The sequence below is a fragment of the Orcinus orca genome, chromosome 5 (genome assembly GCF_937001465.1).
Source record: "Orcinus orca chromosome 5, mOrcOrc1.1, whole genome shotgun sequence".
Classification (NCBI taxonomy): Eukaryota; Metazoa; Chordata; class Mammalia; order Artiodactyla; family Delphinidae; genus Orcinus; species Orcinus orca.
In genome coordinates, this window is record NC_064563.1 from 14358879 (window position 1) to 14385000 (window position 26122).

The 26122-nt window shown below is 40.5% G+C and overlaps 1 long non-coding RNA gene and 1 pseudogene across 1 annotated transcript in view; one reads left to right on the plus strand and one right to left on the minus strand.

The window, feature by feature from the left end:
- Positions 1-20232: 20232 nt before the first annotated feature.
- On the plus strand, positions 20233-21990 carry LOC101282776 (elongation factor 1-alpha 1-like; annotated as a pseudogene).
- Positions 21991-24908: 2918 nt separating this feature from the next.
- The window catches only part of LOC125964483 (uncharacterized), a 68233-nt gene continuing 67019 nt past the window's right edge, over positions 24909-26122 (minus strand). The window contains exon 2 of the long non-coding RNA XR_007477542.1: positions 24909-25394. This is a non-coding gene — a long non-coding RNA (uncharacterized LOC125964483). The remainder of the gene's footprint in view (positions 25395-26122) is intronic.

The window sequence follows — 26122 nt, forward strand, 5'->3', positions numbered from 1 at the left end:
TATGAGATCCATTTCACAATTATATCTGGAGTGGCCACTGTGTGCCAGGAGAATTCTGTGATTACCCAAGTAATTACCCTAGTAATCTCACCTAGAAGGAGGAAGGAATAGACCAAGGCTGGTGCTGGGAAAGCAGCAGCGGTCACTCAGCCAAGGTAGGGGACTTGGTCACTTTGTGGCTTGGACGATGATCACAATTTGTCTGTGTTCATACGTGATTGTAGGGTGGTCTTTTTTGGTCTCCATCCATTAGCATCACAGAATGGCCACCTCTGATGCTGATGGTCTGTGCAAGTGTTATATTCCACAAGAGGACCACAGCCCAGCAGAGAGCACCAAGCCAGCTCCCAGGTGTCAAGGACAGCTTTTCTTTTTTTCACCCTACACAACTGACCAGGCATGAAGAGCAAGAAAACTCCAGCTTTCAGTAAATTGGCCATGTAGGTATAACATCCAGGAGAAACAAAAAAGGCAGGGTTACCAAATTCCCCATCTCCCAGCAGCAGACATACAATGTCTTTTGAAGACTAATTAAAATTTCATGTCAAAACCATTTAAATGCAAGAGCAATGAAAACATTTGAGCTTCAGTTAGGTACAGTCTAAAGACACATAGTCCCAGAATCTGACCTACTTTAAGCATGAGATAATCTTTGGGGGGATTCTTTCGTGGATGCTAAATAATTTACTATGAAATTCCATTACATTTGCTGTGATTTTTAAAAAATGACAACACAGTTTCTATTTTCATGACCTTGAATATACTGTGTTTTCTCTTCCCCATGTTATAGTTGTTTTAGTAGACAAATGTCTCTGGAATAAATGTATGGTTCCCAAATTCATACTATTCAGGAGAAAATCAAATAATAAAATGTTGATGCTGGAAGGAAGCTACCAGGGTCCCAACCAACACAAGGGCCCCAGCTAGAGGGGAAGCATGATCGCTGACCCTGGGTCAACCGGACAATGAGACAATTCCCCCTCAGTCCTGAGAAAGTCAGCTCTGGGTGGTCAGAGACATTTTCTATCTGGTTTTCTGCTGGATTCCCCAGGGTCCAGCATGGTGCTTAATGAATCGTAGGTGCTCAATAAATGAATAAGTTACTTTTTTGGATAAATAGAGACATAAAACACATTTCTGGAAAGTCAGTGCTATGGAGGTGTAGGAGACACCAGATTCTGTTATTCAAAATATGGTCTGTGGACCAGCAGTGTCAGTGTCACCTGGGATTTTGTTAGAAGTGCAGAATCTCAGGCTCCACCCAGACCCACTGAATCAGAATCTGCATTTTTAACAAGATCCCTGGATGACTGACAGGCATGTTGAAGTTTGAGATGTGCCACCCTAGACATCACCCGGTCAGCGTTTCTCAACCTCAACTGGCTGGCTACTGCTGGGGGGAGCTCTTAATACATATGGATATTTCGGTCCCATTTCCAGAGAATCTGATGTGTGGTCAAGGTTGAAGATCACTGATGGTAGCCCAGTATCCTGTGTGACCTCAAGTCAGTTACTTAGCTTTTCCAGGCCCAATTTTCTTATCTGGTAAATGTCAACGGCCTCCAGCCAAAGACCATCAGGAGTACATTGTAGTTGAAAGTGGATTTAATGACCTGCGGCAATGCTGGAAATAGCCATCCAATGGAGCCTCGAGGCTTTTCAGAAAGGGGCGGTTAGGAGGGGGCTGTTGCAGGATTTGAACTTGTGTTAGGTGATTTGGGAGAGAATTCAAAGGCAGGTGGTTTTGCTCTGACTGGGTGGTGTGAGCAGGAACAATTCTGCTAAACCTTAATAATTTTTATCCCTCAGAGGTGAGAGAAACAAAACAGAATAAAAGCTGTAATTGGTGAAGAAGTCACTTGTATTAGATGGGAGTTGGGGCGTTTGGTCATTTTTATGGTCTGGACTGTGTTCTTGCTCTGTTTGTGCTCAGACACAATTTCAGTGATCATGTTTTTGTCCTGCACCATCACAGAATAGATTTGTTGGCTGTTGGCATGTATGAGATTGTCTGTGTCCAACATGTAATAGATATAAAAATTATTTATTTATTTAAAAATTTTTGGCTGTGTTGGGTCTTCATTGCTGTGCACGGCTTTCTCTAGCTGTGGTGAACGGGGTGCGTGGGCTTCTCATTGTCATGGCTTCTCTTGTTGTGGACCACGACCTTTAGGCGCGCAGGCTTCAGTAGTTCTGGCACATGGGCTCACTAGTTGTGGCTTGTGGGCTCTAGAGCTCAGGCTCAGTAGTTGTGGTGCGTGGGCTTAGTTGCTCTGCGGCATGTGAGATCTTCCCAGGGTGCGAACACAGGGTGCGAACCTGTGGCAGGCAGATTCTTAGCCACTGGGCCACCAGGGAAGCCCCTATAAAAATTATTAATGAAATATGTTATTCTTTTTTTTTGGTACTGTGTCTTAAAATTCTAGTGTGTGTTTTATGTTTACATTATATCTCAATTTAGACACCTTTCAAGTTTTCAAGAGTCACATGTAGCCAGTACTTTGGAAAGTACAACCTTAGAGAACTGTTTTTAAGATTAAATTAGGTAACTGAGTAATTAGCCCTAGGCCTGGCTCAATAAATCTCAGCAATTATTGTCATCACTGATGCAATAATGGCAGAAATGATAGGCACCTTATCTAGGATAAGGCTGGAATGAATCTTCCAGAAACAGCAAAGTATTAATTAATGCCTAGAAGAGTCTGGAGAGACCTTTGTGCTACCAGGGTGTAATGGTTCCATAAATACCCATTAGATTAAACTTGTTAATTGTGTTGCTCAAATCTTCTATGTCCTTGTTGATTTCGGTCTGCTTCTTTTATCAGTTTATTTTAACATACCCGATAAAGATACGTTAACATTTTCTTCTCTAATCATTGATTTGTGATTTTTTCCCTTGAAATTTTATTTTTATATGCTTTATATATTTTGAAGTTAAATTGTTAGGAGCATACCATTTCATGATATAGCAATCCATTCTTATTTCCTTTTGGCTTGTTTTTATTTTGTCATTTCCTACCATGTTGAATAAAATTTATAATTTTAGTCATCTCTTTGAGCATCCTAAAGACATTAATTTTAAGATCTTTGTTGAACTGTTTATAACTTTCAAGTGGAGAGAATTCATTCTGATTGTTGGTTGTTTTGGCTCTTTCTTAGCGTTTGATTTCTTTTTATGGTAAAAACAACATTTTGAAAAAGAATTTTGTTTTTGAATGGGAGATATTTTGTTTATTTACCCATAAAAATGTATTTTCTTTTTCTCTTTTTGCCTCATTGCTCATCTATCTTCATCTGATGGTTTTTTAGTTGCTTCTACCTGGCTCCTGGACCCTTAGTCCAGAAGGATTTCAAAAGATCCTGATCTCTGGTAATAACGAAGACTTTGCAAATCCAGTTACTGAGCCAGCAGGAACTTGGTTTATCTCTGGGTAATAACATTTATTAATTGATTGGCTCAGTTTGGATTTTAATCTAAAAACAACAGAAATCATTGCAGGGTTATAAACAGGAAGGGCAATATATATATATATATATATATATATTTTAAATAGAAACATAGTTGATATATAATGTCATAATAATTTCAGGTGTATAGCCTAGTGTTTCAGTATTTTTACAGATTATAATCCATTAAACGTTATTATAAGATAGTGGCTATATCTATTTATATATTAAAAATAAATAAAATAGCTTATCTATTTTATACCTAGTAGTTTTTATCTCTTAATCCCATACCCCTAAATTGCCCCTCCACACTACCCTCTCCCCTCTGGTAACCACTAGTTTGTTTTCTATAACTGTAAGTCTGTTTCTGTTTTGCATATACATTCATTTGTATTATTTTTTAGATTCGACCATATAAATATCATACAGTATTTGTCTTTCTCTGACTTATTTCACTAAGCATAATATTTTCTATGTCCAACCACATTGCTGAAAATATAATTTTTTATGGCTGAGTAATATTCCATTGTGTGTGTGTGTGTGTGTGTGTGTGTGTGTGTGTGTGTGTGTGTGTATGTGTGTGTGCTTAGGCCAGTAAGTGACACAGACAAAAGTTTTTTTTTTTCCCCTTGTCTTCATTTGGTGAGGATATTGGGATGGTGTAGCTCTTCCTCTGGCTTTGGTCTCCCCTCTTTAATCAAGCATTTTGGCCCCTTTAACTCCACTGCCACAATTTTTTTTCTCATCCATGTCTTAAGAGGCTTGTGCTTCAGTTTGTTCTCTGCTTTACATAGTTTTCCTTTTCTGGTTTACTTGTTGTGGAGCCTGGCTATGTCTATTTACATATCTTGTCCATCACTGTTAGGTTTTGGAGCAGAGGGGGTGCAAAAAATTGTGATCTCATTTTACTTTGCGGACGAGAGGTCCCAACTTGCCATTTTTATGACTCTTTGTAATGTATTCCTATGAGTGTGTAAGCTCTTTGGGGCTTTGAGGGACACATCTTGGTCTCCCAAGAATAACATTTTTGTCCAGGACATGGGAGAGGCTCCTCTATAAATGTGGGTTTAAGTAAGTATGTAGACTTGCTAAGTGCCAACCTTCTCTTGCAGCCCCATGTCTCGAGAATCTATCATCATAGTTTTATTTTTTAATACTTCTCCTCAGAGAGATAATATATGCTCGTTTATTTCTTATCTTACAGATATGACTTTCTTCAGTTCTATACTTGTGCATTAAAAAAAAAGACCAAGCCAGTCTCAAATGAAAGCCTCACCAACCTAAAAGCTTACATAAATGGTTGAAGAAGGGAAATTAGTAAGTAAGCTGTGTAATCCTCTTCCTCTCCAACTCCTATATTTCCTTTCAAGCCTCACCTCAAGTTTCCTGGAGATCTTTCCTAATCAACCTCTCTGCCAATCCTTCTCCGACTTAGCATTTCTTGCACAGCGACTGTATCATTCTGTTGTGTGTAGTCCTATGGTGATTTAGAATAGCTTGTTTCATTTGTGAAAGTTCTGAGGCCAATTTTGAAGTAGTTTTTCTTGGTCCCATTTTATTACAAATGCAATTTCATTGCATTCCTCATTTTCTATTCCTACACTTTCATACATGACTTTCTCTCAACCACAATTAATAAAAAAATTTTTTAATTCAATTTATAATTGAGGCATAGTATGTATATGTACACAAATTTTAAGCAAACAACTCAATAAATGTTTACATATAAACATACAGTCACGTAGCCATTACTGAGATCCAGGTATAAAAATGTCTCCAATACCACACCTGACTCCTGTGAGCCCCACCCACTCAGTACCTCTATGGTAGTTTTGTCTACCTTTTTTATTTTATTTTATTTTCTTAATTATTTATTTGGCTGTGTCAGGTCTTGGTTGTGGCACGCAGGATCTTTGTTGCGGCATGAGGGATCTTTCGTTCCATGCCAAAGTGCACAGGCTCAGTAGTTGCAGCACATGGGCTCTCTAGTTGTGGCACGCAGGCTCTAGAGCTTGCAGGCTCAGTAGTTGCGGCACGCAGGCTTAGTTGCCCCGCAGAATGTGGGATCTTAATTCCCCGACCAGGGATCAAACCCACATCCCCTGCATTGGAAGGCAGATTCTTAACCACTGGACCACCAGAGAAGTCCCAGTTTTGCCTATTCTTGAACTTTATATAAATGGGACCATAACTGTGTATATTCGTTTTTCTTTTCTTTTAGTATTTTTAAATTGTGGACATATATATATATTTTTATAAATTTATTTTATTTTATTTTTATTTTTGGCTGCATTGGGTCTTCGTTGCTTCACATGGGCTTTCTCTAGTTGCACTGAGTGGGGGCTACTCTTCATTGCAGTGCACAGGCTTCTCACTGTGGTGGCTTCTCTTGTTGTGAAGCATGGGCTCTAGGCACATGGGCTTCAGTAGTGTGGCGTGCAGGCTCAGTAGCTGTGGCTCGTGGGCTCTAGAGCACAGGCTCAGCAGTTGTGGCGCACAGGCTTAGTTGCTCTGTGGCATGTGGGATCTTCCTCGACCAGGGATCGAAACCATGTCCCCTGCATTGGCAGGCAGATTCTTAACCACTGTGCCACCAGGGAAGTCCCAACTGTGTGTATTCTTAAAACAAAAACAAAAACAACAAAAAACCACTTTTTATTTGGAAATAATTTCAAAGTTACAGAGAAGTTGCAATAATAGTTCAAAGAACATCCATGTACCTTTTACCTAGATTCACCTATTGCTAACATTTTGCACCCATTTGCTTTATTATCTATCTACCTATTTTATATAAATATTTTCTCCTGAGTCTTTTCCTGAACTTTTGAGAGTAAGTTGCACTCCCTGTGACTCTTTTCCTCTGGATACTTCAGTGTGCATGTTCTAGAAATAAGAATTTCTCTTACATAACCACAGTAGGGTTGTCAATTTAAGTAAATTTAACATTGATACAATACTTTAATCTAAAGTTCATGTCCCAGGGGAGGGATAAATTAGGAGTTTGGGATTAACATATACATACTACTGTATATAAAATAGACAACCAACAAGGACCTACTGTATAGCATAGGGAACTATACTCAATATTTTGTAATAACCTATGGGGAGAAGAATCTGGAAAAGAATATACATATATATAGATATATAGATATGTATAATTGAATCACTTTTCTGTACACCTGAAACTAACAACATTGTAAATCAACAATACTTCAATAAAAAAATATATAAAGTCCATGTTCCAATTTTAGCAATAATGTACTTCCTAGCATCCCTCCCCACCTCCAATACAGGATCTAGTTTAGGATCAGGTATTACATTTGGTTGTCATGTCTCTTTAATCTCTTTTAATCTGCTATCTATACCCAGTCTTTTTTTTTGTATGCATTTGACATTTTTTGAAAGCGTTCATTCCCTTTTTCTTTGGGTGGAATTGCCTGACATTCCTTAATGACTAAATTCAGATTATACATTCCAGTTGGGATATGATAGAAGTGATATTTTGTCTCAAAGTATTATATCTGGTTTCATGATATTCATCTGTCCCATATTGGTGCTATTAATTTTGATCACCTGGTAATTACTGTATAGTTAGTGTTTTCCCCTTTTAACTAGTAAGAAATCCATGGGAAGACACTTTATTTTTTTTCCATTATGATTTGTCACAGGATATGGAATACAGTTCCTGTGCTATACAGTAGGACCTTGTTGTTATCCATTCTATATATAATAGTTTGCATCTGCTAACCCCTAACTCCCAATTCGTCTCCCTGCCCTCCCAGCAACCAAAAGTCTGTTCTCTATGTCTATGAGTCTGTTTCTGTTTCATAGGTAAGTTCATTTGGGTCATACTTTAGATTCCACATGTAAGTGATATGATGTTTGTCTTTCTCTGTCTGACTCACTTCGCTTAGTATGATAATCTCCAGGTCCATTCCATGTTGCTGCAAATGGCATTATTTCATTCTTTATATGGCTAATATTCCCGTGTGTGTGTGTGTGTGTGTGTGTGTGTGATGTGTGTGTGTGTGTGTATATATATATATATATACCACATCTTTATCCATTCATCTGTTGATGGACATTTAGGTTGCTTCCATGTGTGGGGAGATACTTTAATACCATGCAAATATCCTGCTTACCATCAAAATCTGTCCCTCCCTCCCCCTTGATTTAGTATCCACTGATGATTCTTGTCTGTACCATGATGGCTGCAGAACAATGATTTTCCAACTCTAGCACCCCTTCCACATTTGTCAGCTGGGCAGCCAACATTCCATTGAAAGCCATTGTCCTCCCTTCTCTCCCACTTATTTATATGTATTATTGTATGGAGTTATGGATTCCTGTGTTTCAAATATCTTGAAATTTAAAAACTGACTACTTGTAAAAGCATCTTTCTGTACTTGTTCTATTGTTTTTTTAGATCTACTTATTCGTGTGCCAGTACCACATGGGCTTTGTTCATTCTTTAAGCAGTGTTTATGGTTTAGAGTTTGGAAAGATAAATCTTTCCCCATTTACTTATTATCTTTAGAATTTCTTTTGAGATTTCCTCTATCTTATTATTCTGGATGAATTTGAGAACCATTTTTACAGAATTATACCCTCATGCGTATTTTCTGTTCACTGCCTTCCCTCAACTCTGGAGGGAGTATGATGGAACGGCCCTGGACTTTTAGGTACAATTTAGAAATAACAGGCAATTTTATGAAATGTAGTCTTTTCACCAGGAACAAGTCTGCCCTCCATTTATTCAAGTTTTAATCTGACCATTAACATCTAGAAGCATAGGGTACATAAATGTGTGATTTGCCCTGTGGGCCTCTCAAATGGTTTCAGACCTTTACAAGAATGTCACTATGGTACTTGGAGTCAACCAAGAGAAAGGCAAATAGAATAACCAAGGAAATTGAAAGACAGAAAAAAAAAAAGAAGATGCTCCAGTATGTTCATTTCATTCACTTACCAAATAAGCCTTCTGGAGGTTCTGCCTGTCACCTGCCGAGCACTATGCTGGTCAGCAGGATGCAGAGGGGAAGCCAGACCAGAGGAAAGAATAAGGTCAAATGAATAGAAGGAAAAACAAAATCATCAATATGCTCATTCCATTCTCTTCTCATGTGTGCCTCTTGGAGGCCTTCCCATGCCACCTGTGAAACCTGCCCCTGGGAGTTCACAGAAGACTAAAGCTGATGTCTAATGAAGTAAGCAAGGAATGATCGAGAATCTTCCTATCAAATTTCAAAACTTTTGACCACCATGCAGCCTCTTAGAGCTTGAAGAAAGGGGTTTTTAGGATAGCTAATAGGAAGTCCTGCTTAACACAGCAGGTAATAAAGTGCTGGCTGGACAATTACTAGTAGTTTGATAATGAGTTTTGATTAAATGTAATATGATTAATTCATCATGTGTTAACTTACAGCCTAGGGGACTGCACACGCATGGGGCAGAAAGAAGAAAGGAGAGTTTATATGTATATCGGACCTTTGCTTTTTTACATTTTATTGAGAAAAATATAACTTAAAATCTGGAAACTTTTCCTGAGAGCTTCACTCTTTACCTCCTGCACCAGGGGACAGAGCTGCCTAGTGCAGACACTTCCAGTGGTGTCACTTGGCAACATTTAGATCCCAGTTTTCTGGGCTCCACAATTAAGATCATGGGCTCCACTGTCAATGACAGTAAATGGGTCTAAGAAGTGCTCATCAAGTCTCTTTAGCTTTTATCAGCTTCTCAGCACCGTTTAGGAGACTGTCAGCTCCTGGGACGTGGCCCAAATCACTTGCCATGCTGTCAGGCCACGCCTGAGCCCCCAGAGCAAGCATCGTGCCCCTGCTGGGAGAGCAGCCACTGTCACCACCCTGCAGTGATTCCAGGCCTGGGCCCTCCCTGCGGTTTAGGAGATGCTTTCAGGCCATAGCTCATTTCTCTCTCCTCTTCTCCCTTCGTCCTTCCTTCCATCCCTTCCCTCCATCCCCTCCACAGGTATCTGGGAAACACTTCTTCAAGTGTTCTCCTAACTCCTGAATTTAAGTCTTTAGTAAACAAGAATTTAACAATTATTTATTATGTCCCTCTTGTTCTGGATAAATGGAAGGGAATAAATTCCTTCCCATATTTAAGTAAATTAAAGTGGAACTCAAGACTCACAGTTAAGTTTCAAATCTGCCACTCAGAAAATCCTCCAGGGGACCTCCTTCCCTTCCTACCTCCCCGCTTTCCTTCCTTCCCTGTGAGAGGTGGTGTGACTTATTATAAAAGCACATACACTGTAGGACCATATATACCTGGAAATACAGACCTAAATATTCTTTGCAGGCAACACAGATAGGAAAGATGGAGTGATGAGAGATGATTACACCAGAAATGAGACTAAGAATAGTTGGTTCACTTTTACTTTGCTTTCAAGGAGGCAGGTAGGATTAAATACCTTTCTTTATCTGAGTCAATGAATCATACTCTTTTTCAGAGGAAAGACAGCTCTTCCTGACATTACTCCCTGAGAGGATTGAGTTGTGCAGCCCCTGGTATAAGGAACATGGACAGTGTCCTCAGCAGTAAGGGCTGTGACAACACCAGCCCTCTCTTGCCCTCACAGAAATGGTTTACTGGAGACAGACACAGCTATGGTGTCAATGTTAATACCATTCCCCTCCTGCCAGCCGAATCACCACCTCCTACCAGGCAGGCCATGTGGAGTCAGCCTCCTTCCTCCCTTGCCATGTTACAGCCCACTCTTCCCAGGGCTGTGGACTGGTCCTGATGAAGATACTTGAACCCATCCAATACCCACAAGCTAGAGTCATATGTGCTTTTGCATTCCTTCCTGCTTTCCACATAATGGCCTAATAATTTTACCCAGGGCATTAGCTCTTCTCTGAGATCCTGGGAATTCCAAGATGGTATTAAGGGTCCTTCCTTGGCTCACTGGGGTGACAAATCCAGTCCTAGGAGTGGAGACAGAAAAGGGAAATAAGGGAAGGGTGAGCATTGACCCCTCAGGAACTTGTTAAAGGAAAGAAAAACAGCGATATCCTCAGTTGGAAGCAGGGGAGGAATTACTGGTAAGTGGAGGAGGAAGCCTGTGCACACCTCTCAGGGAGAGCCCAGCTACTCTTGTCTTAAATAGAGGAGATTTTGAACACATGTAACTTGGTACAGTCTTTCTGAGGGGCAATTAGGTATTCCATATCCTTTGATCCAGTCATTTCCTTTTCAGTAATTTACTTAAGAATAATTAATGATGTCCACAAAGGTTTAGCTATAAAGATGCCCATCATAGCCTGTTTCCAACTGAAAAACCAACCCCCCTAAACTTTAAGACACTGAAGGATATATTACCAACGGAAAAAGACTATGAAACAGCATGTACAGTATAATCCTATAGAAACATACACATGCATAGGCACAGAAGTTCTAGAAGATGTTAACAGTCTTAGTAACTCTACAAGGTGGGATCATGAAGTGGTTTTCTTTTTTTTCTAAACTTATATAATAAACAAATATTACTTTTATAATACAGTTTATTTTTAAGTTTTAAAAATCAGTTACTCCTTTTCTTTCATGTTCTATTAAAATCCAACTGGATGATTGACCCATAATGATTTTTCCCTAATTTTTATTTATTCAGTCAGTGGGTTCTCTGAATGTCTCTCTAATTTCAGTGAGACTAGGAAACATCCCTGGCTCAATGTAGAATCAACAAACAAACAGTTCAGGAGGTAACAAAGAGGAATCACGCCCCCTCACTGTGGCCAGACCAATAATTAAACACAGAGATGAGCAAATAAGAAATGGTGGGATCTCCATGCCTGGGAGCACCAAGGTCCTAAAAAGCTCAGGCACTTTTCTGACTGATGGTGAAATAGAAGGGTCACTAGACAATGTCTCAAAGTTGGCATGATCGTTGACCTTCTGTGTTTGATAATTAGGTCAGCCTAACTTACCACATAAATAGAAGAAATGACTAATCCACAGACATTCTTCATAGGCCTCCCATCCATGAAGAGGCACAGAGTCCAAGAGTGACTACCTGTCTTGTCCAATGCTCCTTCCCACCTCATTAGATGGAGAGAAAATTGAGACAACGTCCTTAAAAAGATGCAAGAGTTCACTATTCTATTACATTTTGAATCAATGCTTATTTTTAAAGAAGTTGGTTCAGCAGTTTTAGCTGGTATGACTTCTTTGATATTCTGGAAACTGAGGATTTTTTTAAGTCTCCTACTGTTTTACTGCCTAAATCTATTTGCAAGTCTAATCAATATCTACTAGTCATGCTTAAGACCCTTGCTCAGGTTAAAACAATAACTATGGAATTGTCCAACAGGGTAATATAACTATTTAGACTTGTAACGTGGAGTGAAGGGCAGATGTTTTCATCCTTACTTTCTATTCACCACTATTAGCACCTGACACCTCAAATACATACTTGGTCCTCTTGCTCTGGATGGGAAGCTGAGTTAGCCCTGCCAATAGAGCAGTTTCACTTGGTTGTAAATACAAGTGACATCAACCAGAGTTCCCCAGTCTGGTGGTAGGTGATCCCACACCCAAGACCAGCCCTTCCTCTCACACTCACTCCCATCCAGTTCTCATCAGGCCTGGCTCTGGCAAACCAGTCTTCTTTCCACTCCCTTCCCATCTCAGGTGATGGGAGAAGAGGTGAGAAGTGGCGAATTTAAGGGACATGACACCTACCTTTTCTTCTGCAGACTTGGGAGAAACTGCCTCCCAGAAAATTGTCTAAACCACATCTACAGATGTGCCCTGGGGAAGGGGGCTCCTGTTTCCCCACAGCTGAAGAGAGGGCTCTCTACCAGAACAGTTAGGAAGCTGAGGCCCTGCCCAGAATGTGTGACCAGGAGTCTAGAGGGGCACGACCTTCAGTTCTCACCCAGCTTGGCCATTCACTGGATATTTGACTTGGAGATGTCACATAATCTCTGAGTTGCAATTTCCTCATCTGTAGAGATGATAACCAACTGACTCACAGGGTGGTTGAGGATTAAATGAGAGACTGTGGGTAAAACATCTGACAGTTGGGGGGGTTTCAATAACTGTCATGCGGTTATTACCTTCAAGTCCTGAGGGAGAGGGGCCCTGATGAGGCCTGAGAGGGAGACTCAATGATCAGTAAGTCAGCTTCACCCCCACTAGAGACCCTACAGCTCCACAGCAGCTTCTCTAGGTTCTTCTAAAGCATTCAGCCAGGAGAAGAACAGTCTTCATCTATCCCAATTTGCATCCAAAGAAACTAAGTTAATAGATAAAGTTTTCTCCACTTTCCATTTTTCCTCTCAGTAGTTTCCCCTAAACCTCTGATACTTGCTGCACGTGCAGGACAAGTGAAAAAAAATACAATTGCAAATATTACAACAACAATAACAAACTTTGAAAACTTCAGAGGAGCTAAAATTGAGTTTGTTTCACTTGTGATCTTATAATGGAGATACTAAAGCAACATATTTCTAAGGCAACTTAGAGCAATTTTTAATACATGTTTGTACATGAGGCTAAATCACAGTTCATAATAGAGGAAACCAAATATATCAATCTTTTAGGGAGATCTTCAAAGATAATTCTGACTCCCAAGTTGTTGTAGAGAGGACACAGGAAAGTCAGGGACCCAATTTTGGTAAAAGGTCTGCCAGCCACTTGTTTGGTGAGAACTGACCGAGTCCCAGGCCTCTTATTCTGCCCATTTCCTCAGTGATCACACAAGCTGATTACTTCTTCCTTTTTTTTTTTTTTGACCATGCGGCATGAGGGATCTTAATTCCCCAATCAGGGATCAAACCCTTGCCCCCTGCAGTGGAATCACAGAGCCTTACGCACTGGACTGCCAGGGAAGTCCCAGGCTGATTACATCTAACATTTGTGTAGTTTTACAAGATGTGAAGCATTTTCCCAGGGGGCACTCTCACAAGGACATAAAAACACTTTATAATATAAAGTAGTACTATGCACATATACACATTATTATTACAATTTAATAAAATTTTCTCCCATGTGAATTGCTCTAGGGAGGTTCCCAAATAACTGACCCAGGTGCCCTACATGACTTGCCCATCTGTACACCATGCTGTTTCAGGCCAGTGGTTCTGAACCTTCACTGAGCTTTAAGAAACACTGACATCTGGGAACCAGCTCCAGAGATTCTGAGGATACTGGACTTAGGTTTTAAAAGCAACCTGCATGGTTCTAAGTTGCAGCCAAGGTTAACAAGCACTGTGTCAGGTGAGGGTAAAACTTGCCTTTGTAAACCACGGTGAGAATTTCCTGTGTTTGACGTAGTTTGGATGGACCTCCTCATAAATGCACATCTCAACGGCTCCTGGGCCACAGAACCTTGAGCCTCTCTCTTTATGGGAAATGGTATTTAACAAAGGGCTTTGGGTCATTAAATCACAATATTCTTCCCATGGCAAAGGCATCCTCGTGGTTACTGACTAGAGAAAGGAACCATGTAAGCAAGGTGATGTAAGCAAGAGATGCTGCCGGTTCTAATTTTCCAGGTTGAAAAAAGTCTAGAGTTTTTATAGAATAGATCTTTTCCTTATTTACTTTCTTTTCATCAGTTCTTTTTTCTTTGCCTACTTCCTCTGCTTTGACTCATGTTTTCCTAATTATCCATGTCCTCTGTGGATACTGTAACCTCAATTGTGTCCCTTACGGTGACATTTTAGCAGCAGGCTGGCTGTTATTGGCAGCTGGTAAAACTCTCTGTTGGAGGAGGGAAGGGGCCCCCTCCTTACAATCACCAGTACTCCTTTGTGAGGTAAAGCATCACGTTCATTGTTTCTACAGTTAGCAGAAAAAAAAGGACAGTCAGCCAACAGTTCTTTTGTCATCTTTGCTTCATCATCTCAACATACCATTTTAGATAAGGACATTTATGTTGGATGCCCAATGAATATTATTATTCATTCTGACAGAGTCCCATTAATATCTTTGTTAGGACTTTTGTGATGCAGTTACTTCCTTCTCAAATAAAGCAAATTCAATGCAGTGCCGAACTTGATGGATATCTTATCCTTTCTCTTTAAAAACAACAACAAATTTTCTAAATGCCCTGACACATACTCGATGCTCATAAAAAGTCTGCTTTAAGAGAATCAAGATCACAACTGTCACTTTCACTCTTCCTGTCAAATGTCAGGAAGGAAAAATTAGGCGTCTCCATGCCAAAAAGATTCTTTGGCAAGCAGAGTTAAAGTCACTTATTTGCTTTTATGGTGTTATGGGTTGCATTCATTGAGATTAATTTGGCTCATCTAACTTGAGCAGGTCACCTCATTAATCTAAAAAGAATGAAAAACAATGCATGGCAGGGACTGCTGTAAGTTCTTTGGAAACAACATTTAAAAGCAGAAAAGCAAATAATGGGATGGAGGCTGGCAACCATGCACACGCAGGACTCTGGCTGTTTTCCAGAGGGGACGATGACACTTCAGTTGGGTCCTCTCACTTCAGGGAATCCTGGGCAGTCGCTAGAGGCAGGATGTTGATGGCAGCTGTCTTGTACTGCATGCTTTGTTGTTTCTGGGGCTCAGTTCCCACTAGTCCTCAGGAATTACGACTGGAAGCTGGCAGATGTGACTTTATAGCAGATACAGCAATAACACTGGAAACTGAAGGAGAAATGTCTCTGGTTACAATGAAGTCAACTTGATAGAAAATTTCTGAAAGCAGGGGAAACTTCTTCCATCATTAGTCAAGTAACTCTTCTGTGAAGAACCAGTTCCTGTACAGAAGACAGGTAGCCACCAAGTGACATGTGACAAGGAAGCTCCTAAAGACGTTTGCCCAAGGGGGCCTCATAGCACGAGACCTACTTCTGTCTGTCCGTGTTTACATGCTCTGGGGACGACATTTCAGTAACACTGGTATCAGCAATGTGCCCCACATCATCACAAGAACACTCCATTATGAAACAATTTATAGAAGCAAGATAAGCACCACCAGCCCATTCTCCTGCCATACTTCCTGCAAGAGTAGGGGGAACTTCCAAAGCAGTGACCTTCAGCCAATGTGGGCACTAATGGGCATTTTTTTTTAAAGTGTATTTTATTGTATAGTTGATTTACAATGTTGTGTTAATTTCTGCTGTACAAAAACATGATTCAGATATATATATATATATATATATACTCTTTTCCATTATGGTTTATCACAGGGTAATGAATGTAGTTCCTTGTGCTATACTGTAGGACCTTGTTGTTTAACCATTCTGTATATACTAGTTTGCATCTGCTAATCCCAAACTCCCAATCCAGCCCTCCCATGCAGCTCCTCTCCCTTGGCAACCACAGTCTGTTCTCTATGTCTGTGAGTCTGTTTCTGTTTCGTAGATAAGTTCGTTTGTGTTACATTTTAGATTCCACATATAAGTGATATCATGTGATATTTGTTTTTCTGCCTGACTTACTTCACTTAGTATGATAATCTCTAGGTCCATCCATGTTGCTGCAAATGGCATTATTTCATTCTTTTTTATGGCTGAGTAATATTCCATTGTGTGTGTGTGTGTGTGTGTGTGTAAAACATATTCTTTATCCATTCATCTGTTGATGGATATTTAGGTTGTTTCCATATCTTGGCTATTGTGAATAGTGCTAAAGCAGGTATGTCTTGACCAGTTGGCCTTACTGAGGCCTACAGAATTTATATGAGGCCCAATATTTACCTATTTTATAACTAATAGCTAATACCAACTAAGACTGGAAGAAATGTCTAAACTGAATGAAGGTTGTTTACAAAAATTTCCTCATTTCAAGACAAAATCTAAAACAGTGGATCAAGTTCAAGCCCATTTGAACTCCATGCCTTTCCATCTGCCAACACAGCTCAGGAGTCAGCCACTAGTATTGCATGGGCTCCAAACAGAAAGGTGAGTGACCCATGTCCAGACCATGTACTGCTTATCCATTGTAGGCAGAGTTCCATTTTCCTCGAGTTAAATATTTGATGACAAGAGCTGGAGCCAGAAAGTGACCTAAGATTCTTAGCAAATCACAGGTGTTTTGCTTAGTGCCTGTTGGACCAGGCAGACTTTGGCTTTTGTACCCTGTAAGCATAGAGAAGGCATCCTCCTTTCCCACCTGGCTCAGTAGAAGTCAGGTCACTTCTTCTGGGCCACTGAAAAAGTTTGCGGGAACGGGGTCCTGATCCTCTTCAAAAATAGGGAGCTGTACAAGGTGCTGGTGGTGGGGAGCGGGGGTGAAGTGGATTGTCTGCTCCCTGTCTGGCTCTAAGTGACAGGGCTCACACTTGTGATCCTAAAAGGTGATCAGAAAATTTCTCCTTCAAACTCAAATGCAGACACACAGTCCATCTGCAGATGTAATGGGAAAGAACCTTTGTATTGTATTGTAAGTTAATCACTAAAGGGATGTTGCCTATAAGCTTAAATTATACATAATGGCCCATCTTTGGGAACCCTGCCTCCCAGGTAATCAGCATTAAGCTAAAATACCTTTGCTTAGGGTACCCTGTTGGAGAGAGGAAAGACTTGTTGGACTTTTACTCAATTTGTGAACTGGTTTGTTTGCTTCTTTGGATGCTAGCATTTATATGTGCCATTTGTGTTTTGTCTTGAATTTCTGTCTTTAAAAATGGGGAATGTTTTAAATATCCCTTAAAGAAAGTCCTCTGAGGTAGGGTGTGGATAAGTGATCTGATTACAGCCATGAACGCACGAGTGAGAAGAAGATAATATTTTACTGTAAAAATGTGTGGCCACTGTACCTGTCCGGATCTCCACAGGGGGTTCAGTCAGGGTTATCTTGGGACCCTGTGCACCATGCACTGCTACCCTTGCTGTGTTAATTACATCATTTATGGTCTCCTGTGTCATTGTATATGTAAAATTCCAAGACCAAACTTGAGGGTTTATTTAGGATTTACTGTTTGTCCTCTGAGTTTTTCACTTCATTTTGTTTGGTATTGTTTCTTCATTTACAGTCAAATTTTGTGATATTTAAAACTTTTACTGATGTCAAATGGAGAAAAGGAATGGGGGGGGGGCGAATGGCGTGTCTGTGGGACATTCCTAGGGAGAAGAGAAAAAGATTCCACTTGGTTCCTAAAATCGCCAAAACCCTCAGCCCAGAATTCTCCCTGTTTGGTTGATGCCAAGGCAAAAAGTCATCCTTTAAAGGTTAGAGATGATCAATTACTATTTATGGCTATTCTGTGAAGAAGCAGGGAAGAATGATGAAATCCTTTATGAGCAAGCATTTGCGCTATTATATCAAGGAAAATAAGAAAAGGAAGAGAATGAGAGTGAGAATATGTTGCTTCAAATCTTAACTCCTCCATTCTTTTTTAATGGCTGAGTAATATTCTACTGTGTGTGTGTTTATATATATATATATATATATATTTATATATATATATATATAAAAAACACATCTTTATCCATTCACCTGTCAATGGACGCTTAGGTTGCTTCCATGTCTTGGCTATTGTAAATAGTGCTGCAGTGAACATTGGGGTGCATGTATCTTTTCGAATTAGAGTTTTGTCCAGATATATGCCAAGGAGTGGGATTGCAGCACCATTTGCAGCACCATGGATGGACCTAGAGATTATCATACTAAGTGAAGTAAGTCAGGGAAAGACAAATATCATATGATATCACTTATATGTGGAATCCAAGAAGAAATGATACAAATGAACTTATATTCAAAACAGAAATAGACCCAAAGACATAGAAAACAAACTTATGGTCACCAAAAGGGAAAGGAGGGGGAGGGATAAATTAGGAGTTTGGGATTAACATATACACACTACTATATACAAAATAGATAAACAACAAGGTTCTACTGTATAGCACAGGGAAGTATACTCAATATTTTCTTATAACCTATAAGAGAAAAGAATCTGAAAAAGAATATATATATATATATATGTATATACAGTATAACTGAATCACTTTGCTATACACCTGAAAGTAACAAAACACTGTAAATCAACTATATTTCAGACTTCCCTGGTGGTGCAGTGGTTAAGAATTCACCTGCCAATGCAGGGAACATGGGTTCAAGCCCTGGTCTGGGATGCCACGGCTTGGTCCCACATGCCACGGAGCAACTAAGCCTGTGCGCCACAACTACTGAGCCTGCACTCTAGAGCCCGCGAGCCACAACTACTGAGCCCGTGTGCCACAACTACTGAAGCCTGTGCGACTAGACCCTGTGCTCTGCAACAAGAGAAGCCACCGCAATGAGAAGCCCACACACCACCATGAAGAGTTGCCCCTGCTCTCCGCAACTAGAGAAAAGCCTGTGTGCAGCAACGAAGACCCAAAGTGGCCAAATAAATAAATAAATACAATTTAAAAAAATCTATTATACTTCAATTTAAAAGTCTAATTCTGGGGGGAAGATAAAAAACCTTAACTCCTCCAGCTGTTATGCCAATATATCCACCCCTTCCACTACTTTCCCTTCCTATCCAACCCCAATTCCTGACACTGGGGCTCAGAACTGCCCCTCCTTATAGGGATCAATTAGAAAATCCTGTGTTAGTTCCTGGGGCACAGGGATTTGGTCTAGTACCGCCATCTAAGACCTGACAGGGCACCCAGTTTGGGCCCCTCCCAGGGCAGGGCAATTTCCCTTACACCTTTATCTCATGTGGGGACTAAATGCAAATGATCAGTCAGCTGTGTTTCTCAGACTTCTTTAACTGGAAAGATTGCAACCCTCCTTCATAAGGAGGGTCCTCTATAACTGAAGCCCACTTGGTATCACCCACAGCTGAACTAAAATGGGACCCCGATGAGGGAGGAATGCCCTTATTTATAATACTACTTATTAGTACATCTGGGCAGGGCTTTGAAAAGGGGAACCAAAGCAAAATAGTTCAAACCAAATTCAAGAAATTCAGCAAAAAAACAAATCCCTCTGAATTTTTGGAAAAGATGTATCAAGCCTACAGACATTATACTAATGTAGATCCTGAGGCCCCTGAAAATATTAGAAGGATAAATTTGATCTATTTTGGGCAAAGTGTCTCAGATATTGGGAGGAAGTTGTGAAGATTAGATGGTGCATTTGGAATGAATCCTTCTCAATGGGTAGATGTTGTTTTTAAAGTGTTCAACAGGGAACAGCAACAGAAGAATGAAGATGTAAAACAAAATGCCACTTTTTTGGCACTGGATTCCTGAAAGGGGAGTAAATGGAAGAGGTAAGCCCCTACTGGGGGAGAAACAATGAGCTTTCACCCTTAAGTTTTTCTTCAGAACAGCTTGACATCAGAGTTCCACAAGAACATCTTTAACCCTACAGATGGTGCTCATGAAAACCCCAGGAGACAGAGCTCTCTTCCCCTGCCCCCCATCCCAGGTCTATGAAAAGGTAAGACCAGAGTGTGTGCTAACAGCACCCCAGGGAAGGCCAAAAACACATGGCCAATAGACATCCCCTTAAAAAGGGACGCTGGCACACGTAACCTAAAGCAATATCCTCTGAGGTAAGAGGATCACTTCTCCCACAGACTGACTTGTCAAAATACCATCCAGTATATTCAGAAAAGGACAAAGAGAGGGTCGAGGAGTAGGGTTTCACTTGGATCGCACCTTGCCTGGCTGGAAATGTAGTGCACAATTGTTTTAATTCCTAAGGTGAGCTTGGACCCTGTGCTGCAGCACATTCATATTAGTACCCATTACAGGAGAGATGCCACCTTACAATGGATTCAAATATATATAATGGGGCATAACCTATAGAAGACCATACAGTGAGTCACTCAGAATTGCATGATTCGTGCTAAAAACAACCCAAAGACTGCTGTTGGACCTTCCCAGATTGGGGCCCAACACAAAGGAATCTGTGCCACCAACGACTGGACACAAATGCCTTGAGCTACAGGAAATTTCAGATACCTGCTAGTGTTTGTGGACACTTTTTTTCAGGATGGGTGGAAGCAATCCCACCTGGACAGAAAAAGTCTCTGAAGAGGATTGCCTGGGTCTTGGACAAACTGAAAGCTGAATATGAGTGTGGTACCACCATCGATATCTCCCTGTGGGAATCCGAGACCATAAGTACTACATGACTATTACTGATGCCTCAGGACACAGAGACTTTATCAAAAACATGCTTCCAGGTACATCCCAGTCTGACCGTGATGTCCTCATTGTTGCTGCTGATGCTGGTGGATTTGAAGCAGGTATCTCCAAGAATGGGCAGACCCATGAGCATGCCCTTCTGGCTTACACTCTTGGTGTGAAACAACTAAGTGTTGCTATTAAATGGATTCCACTGAGCCACCCTACAGCCAGAAGAGGTATGAGTAAATTGTTAAGGAAGTCAGCACTTACATTAAGAAAATTGGCTACAACCCCAACACAGGAGCATTGGTGCCAATTTCTGGCTGGAATGGTGACAACATGCTGGAGCCAAGTGCTAACATGCCTTGGTTCAAGGGATGGAAATTCACCCAAAAGATGGCAATGCCAGTGGAACCATGCTGCTCTGGATTGCATCCTGCCACCAACTCATCCAACTGACTAGTCTTTGAGTCTGCCCCTCCAGGACATCTACAATATTGGTGGTATTGGTACTGTCCCTGTGGGTTGAGTGGAGACTGTTTTCAAACCTATCGTGGTGGTCACCTTTGCTCCAGTCAATGTTACAACTGAAGTAAAGTCTGTTGAAATGTACCATGAAGCTTTTGTGAAGGCCTTTCTGGGGACAGTGTGGGCTTCAATGTCAAGAACATGTCTGTCAAAGATGTTCGTTGTGGCCATGTGGCTGGTGACAGAAAAATTGACCCACCGATGGAAGCAGCTGGCTTCATACCTCAAGTGATTATCTTGAACCATCCAGGCCAAATCAGTGCTAGATATGAACCTGTCCTGGACTGTCACACAGCTCACATTGCTTGCAAGTTTGCTGAGCTGAAGACTGATCATTATTCTGGGAAAAAGCTGGAAGATGGGCCCAAGTTCGTTTTTATTTTATATTTGTTATTTTTTAAATTTTTGGCTGCACTGGGGCTTCGTTGCTGCGTGCAGGCTTTCTCTAGTTGCAGCGAGTGGGGGCTACTCTTCACTGCAGTGCACAGGCTTCTCATTGGGGTGGCTCCTCTTGTTGCAGAGCACGGGCTCTAGGTGTGCAGGCTTCAGTAGTTGCAGTGTATGGGCTCAAGTTGTGGCATACAGGCTTAGTTGCTCTGTGGCATGTGGGATCTTCCCAGACCAGGGATTGAACCCATGACCCCTGCACTGGCAGGTGGATTCTTAACCACTGTGCCACCAGGGAAGTCCTGGCACCAAATTTTTGATCTGGTGATGCTGCTATTGTTGATACGGTTCCTAGCAAGCCCTCATGTGTTGAGAGTTTCTCTATCCTCCTCTGGGTTGTTTTACTGTTCATGGCATGAGACAGACAGTTGCTGTGTCATTAAAGTGGTGGAAAAGAAGGCAGCTGGAGCTGGCAAGGTCACCAAGTCTGTCCAGAAAACTCAGAGGCTAAATGAATATTATCTCCAATACCTGCCACTCCAGTCTTAATCAGTGGTGGAATAATGGTCTCAGAACTCTTCGTAAAAAGACTGATTAATGATAACAATGAATTGTATAAACTTCAGAAGGAAAGGAGACTGTTTTGTCCACCACTGGTTTTGTGTGTGGCAGTTTAAAATTACTGGTTTTTAAAATCAGTACTTTAAAAATTATTTTATTTTGTATTGGAGTATAGTTGATTTACAATGTTGTGTTAGTTTCAGGTGTACAGCAAAGTGATTCAGTTACATATATTCTTTTTCAGATTCTTTTCCCATATAGGTTATTATAGAATACTGAGTTCCCTGTGCTATACAGTAGGTCCTTGTTGATTATCTATTTTATATATACTAGTGTGTATATGATAATCCCAAACTCCTAATTATCCCTCCCCCCCCCAACCTTTCCCCTTTGGTTTTTTAAGTCTGTGTTTCTGTTTTGTAAATGAGTTCATTAAAATCAGTACTTTTTAATCAGTTAAAGCCCTCAAGGAAATTATCCCCTGATTTGGTTTAAGGCATTGGAACTACATTAATCCCGGAGACCACAATCAACAGGAAAAACTGAGAAAATGAATACTAACGTAACTTGGGATAAGGCTTTGTCAGTTGCCCTGCTATGGATTAGTGGCTCCCAGAAGCAGGCTTAAATTAAGCCCCTTTGAAATACTGTATTGTAGTTCATCCTAGGTGTCTGCCCAGGCAGGAGAATCTATAAATGCTCTGAAAGACCTAGCAGTTGCCAGTTATGCTAAAACTTTGGGCATTATACTAAACCCTGTTCTTGAGTTTGACTCCAACAGGTCTGCCTATTGAACTTAAGTAAATGGTAATTTCATTATGGCCGGAGACGGGTCAACCTATTTAATTTTTTCCAAATAAACAGCACAGGAACTTAGTATATGTATTGGGAACTGGAACTGAACCCCAACCCCAAGTTCAATTACAAATTAGACAACAAAGTGCTAAGGAGTTTCATCAGGTTCAAATGGTTGTAGATAAAAAAGGAAAGAGGATTTTACTGCTAAAGATTCTAAAGAATATTCATTGCCCCTGTTCAGCAGGAAGTAGCCAGAGCAGTCTTTGTCCCTTTCCCCACAAGACTGTGGAATGGACATTGGCAATGGGGAATTGTAATAGGGAAGAACCTTTGTATTCTATTACAAGTTAATCACTAAAGGGATGTTGCCTACAAGCTTAAAGTATATGCACTTCCCATCTCTGGGAACCCTGCCTCCCAGGTAATGAGCATTAAGCTAATATACCTTTGTTTAGCTCACAGGAAACATCTGGACCAGGCCCACCTGTGAATTAACACATCCCCTCTGGAGGCTGGCTGGAACCAGGAAATGTTTGACTTTACTCCCTCTGATTTTATTATATAAGAAACTTGAATTCTAACTCAGACAAGATGGTTCTTTGGGATATGAGTCCACCATCTTCTTGGTCTGCTGGCTTTCCTTGCCCCAACAGCTTGTCTCTTGATTTACTGGCCTGTCGTGGGGTGAGCAGCACAAGCTTGGACTTGGTAACACAAACTCTAGAGGAAGATGGTGATGGGTCTGGGGCAGGCTCTCTAGTGGAGAGGACTCCCTGCCTTCTTCAAAACACCATATGTCCTGGCTCCCCTTCTGTCATCTGGCTACTTTCAGATATGATTCCTTTCCTGCACTGTGTAAAGCATCCTTGCTGAGTAATGATTCCCCCCATCAATGGCTTCTGGGCAATTAAACACAGTTTTTCATGCAGAAGAGGTTGGGGACTCCTGATACAAACCTCTGCAAATACCTTATTCAGAAACAAGAGTTTATGTCCTCCCAGCAATAACTGTTCATTTGTTTTGCAAGGTAATAGCTGCTTCCCATAACTTCAGCAACCTTGACATACCTATAAGTTCACTAAAATCTTTTGGTCAAATGCAGCTAATTAAAGCAGAATTGATGCATACGGTATTCAGAATTTCAAAGTTAAATACACATAAATAGTCCCTAATCATAGTATGGGGCAAACCTAACTAATGGGTACCATTTTAAGTTTTGGTTATTCTTGAATTTACACATTCATATCAATTTTAGAATCAGTTTCAACAGTTCTATGGTAAGTCCTGTTGAGATTTTAAAAATATGATTGCTGAATTCTTTACAATATTGAATCTTTTCATTCACAACTTAAAAAATGGAGAAGACTATCTTGGTTATCTTTTATGTCCTTCAATAACATCTTATCTTCTCCAATAAGACCTTAGAATATTTGTCAGGCTTTTTTTCCTCAGTAACCTTTTAAAAAATTGCTGTTGTGGATGGTATCCACTTTCCTCCCATAGAATTTCCCAATATTGCTATTATATGTTTGTATATTGATGCTGTATTCAGTCACCAGAACCATTAAAGTCACAAGTCTTTAATTAAAAGAGATGAAGTATAAATGAAAACTTTAAAAGAGATGTGGCTACAGTTGGATTTAAAATTAAGAATAAGAAATGCAATGTTGGCCGGAAAATACTGTTAGGTTTTTGTGTGATTTCCTGATAACTAATGGATTTGTTATTAAAAGGTCTAACACTGTGGTTATTAAGTCTCTTGGGTGGCCATGTCAATCAAGTCTCAGAAGATACCTGGAGTTTAAAAAGTTAGACTCTGTGAATCCTCAGGAATCTGGTCCAGAGGAAATCCAGTAGTTAAATGAGGCCTGCTTATACTTAACATTTTTAAGCTTAATTATCCGTTATAAGTAGCCATTAGTAAACATTTTCATTCCATACAATGAAGAGAAACCCAGGAGCTATTAACATTTTGAGTAATAAGTGATTAATAAGTTTGTTGAGGGACTTCCCTGGTGGCACAGTGGTTAAGAATCTGCCTGCCAAGCAAAGGAAACCATAAACAAGACCAAAAGACAACCCTCAGAATGGGAGAAAATATTTGCAAATGAAGCAACTGACAAAGGATTAATCTCCAAAATTTATAAGCAGCTCATGCAGCTCAATAATAAAAAAACAAACAACCCAATCCAAAAATGGGCAGAAGACCTAAATAGACATTTCTCCAAAGAAGATATACAGACTGCCAACAAACACATGAAAGAATGCTCAACATCACTAATCATTAGAGAAATGCAAATCAAAAGTACAATGAGATATCATCTCATACCAGTCAGAATGGCCATCATCAAAAAATCTAGAAACAATAAATGCTGGAGAGGGTGTGGAGAAAAGGGAACCCTCTTGCACTGTTGGTGGGAATGTAAATTGATACAGCCACTGTGGAGAACAATATGGAGGTTCCTTAAAAAACTACAAATAGAACTACCATATGACCCAGCAATCCCACTACTGGGCATATACCCTGAGAAAACCATAATTCAAAAAGAGTCATGCACCACAATGTTCATTGAAGCTCTATTTACAATAGCCCCGAGATGGAAACAACCTAAGTGTCCATCATCAGATGAATGGATAAAGAAGATGTGGCACATATATACAATGGAATATTACTCAGCCATAAAAAGAAACGAAATTGAGCTATTTGTAATGAGGTGGATAGACCTAGAGTCCGTCATACAGAGTGAAGTTAAGTCAGAAAGAGAGAGACAAATACTGTATGCTAACATATATATATGGAATTTAAGAAAAAAAAATGTCATGAAGAACCTAGGGGTAAAACAGGAATAAAGACACAGACCTACTAGAGAATGGACTTGAGGATATGGGGAGGGGGAAGGGTAAGCTGTGACAAAGTGAGAGAGGCATGGACATATATACACTACCAAACGTAAGGTAGATAGCTAGTGGGAAGCAGCCCCATAGTACAGGGAGATCAGCTCGGTGCTTTGTGACCGCCTGGAGGGGTGGGACAGGGAGGGTGCGAGGGAGGGAGACGCAAGAGGGAAGAGATATGGGAACATATGTATATATATATATATAACTGATTCATTTTGTTGTAAAGCAGAAACTAACACACCATTGTAAAGCAATTATACTCCAATAAAGATGTTAAAAAAAAAAAAAAGAATCTGCTGGCCAATGCGGGAGACACGGGTTCAAGCCCTGGTCTGGGAAGATCCCACATGCCGCAGAGCAACTAAGCCCGTGTACCGCAATTACTGAGCCTGCACTCTAGAGCCCGCATGCCAAACTACTGAAGCCTGCGCGCCTAGA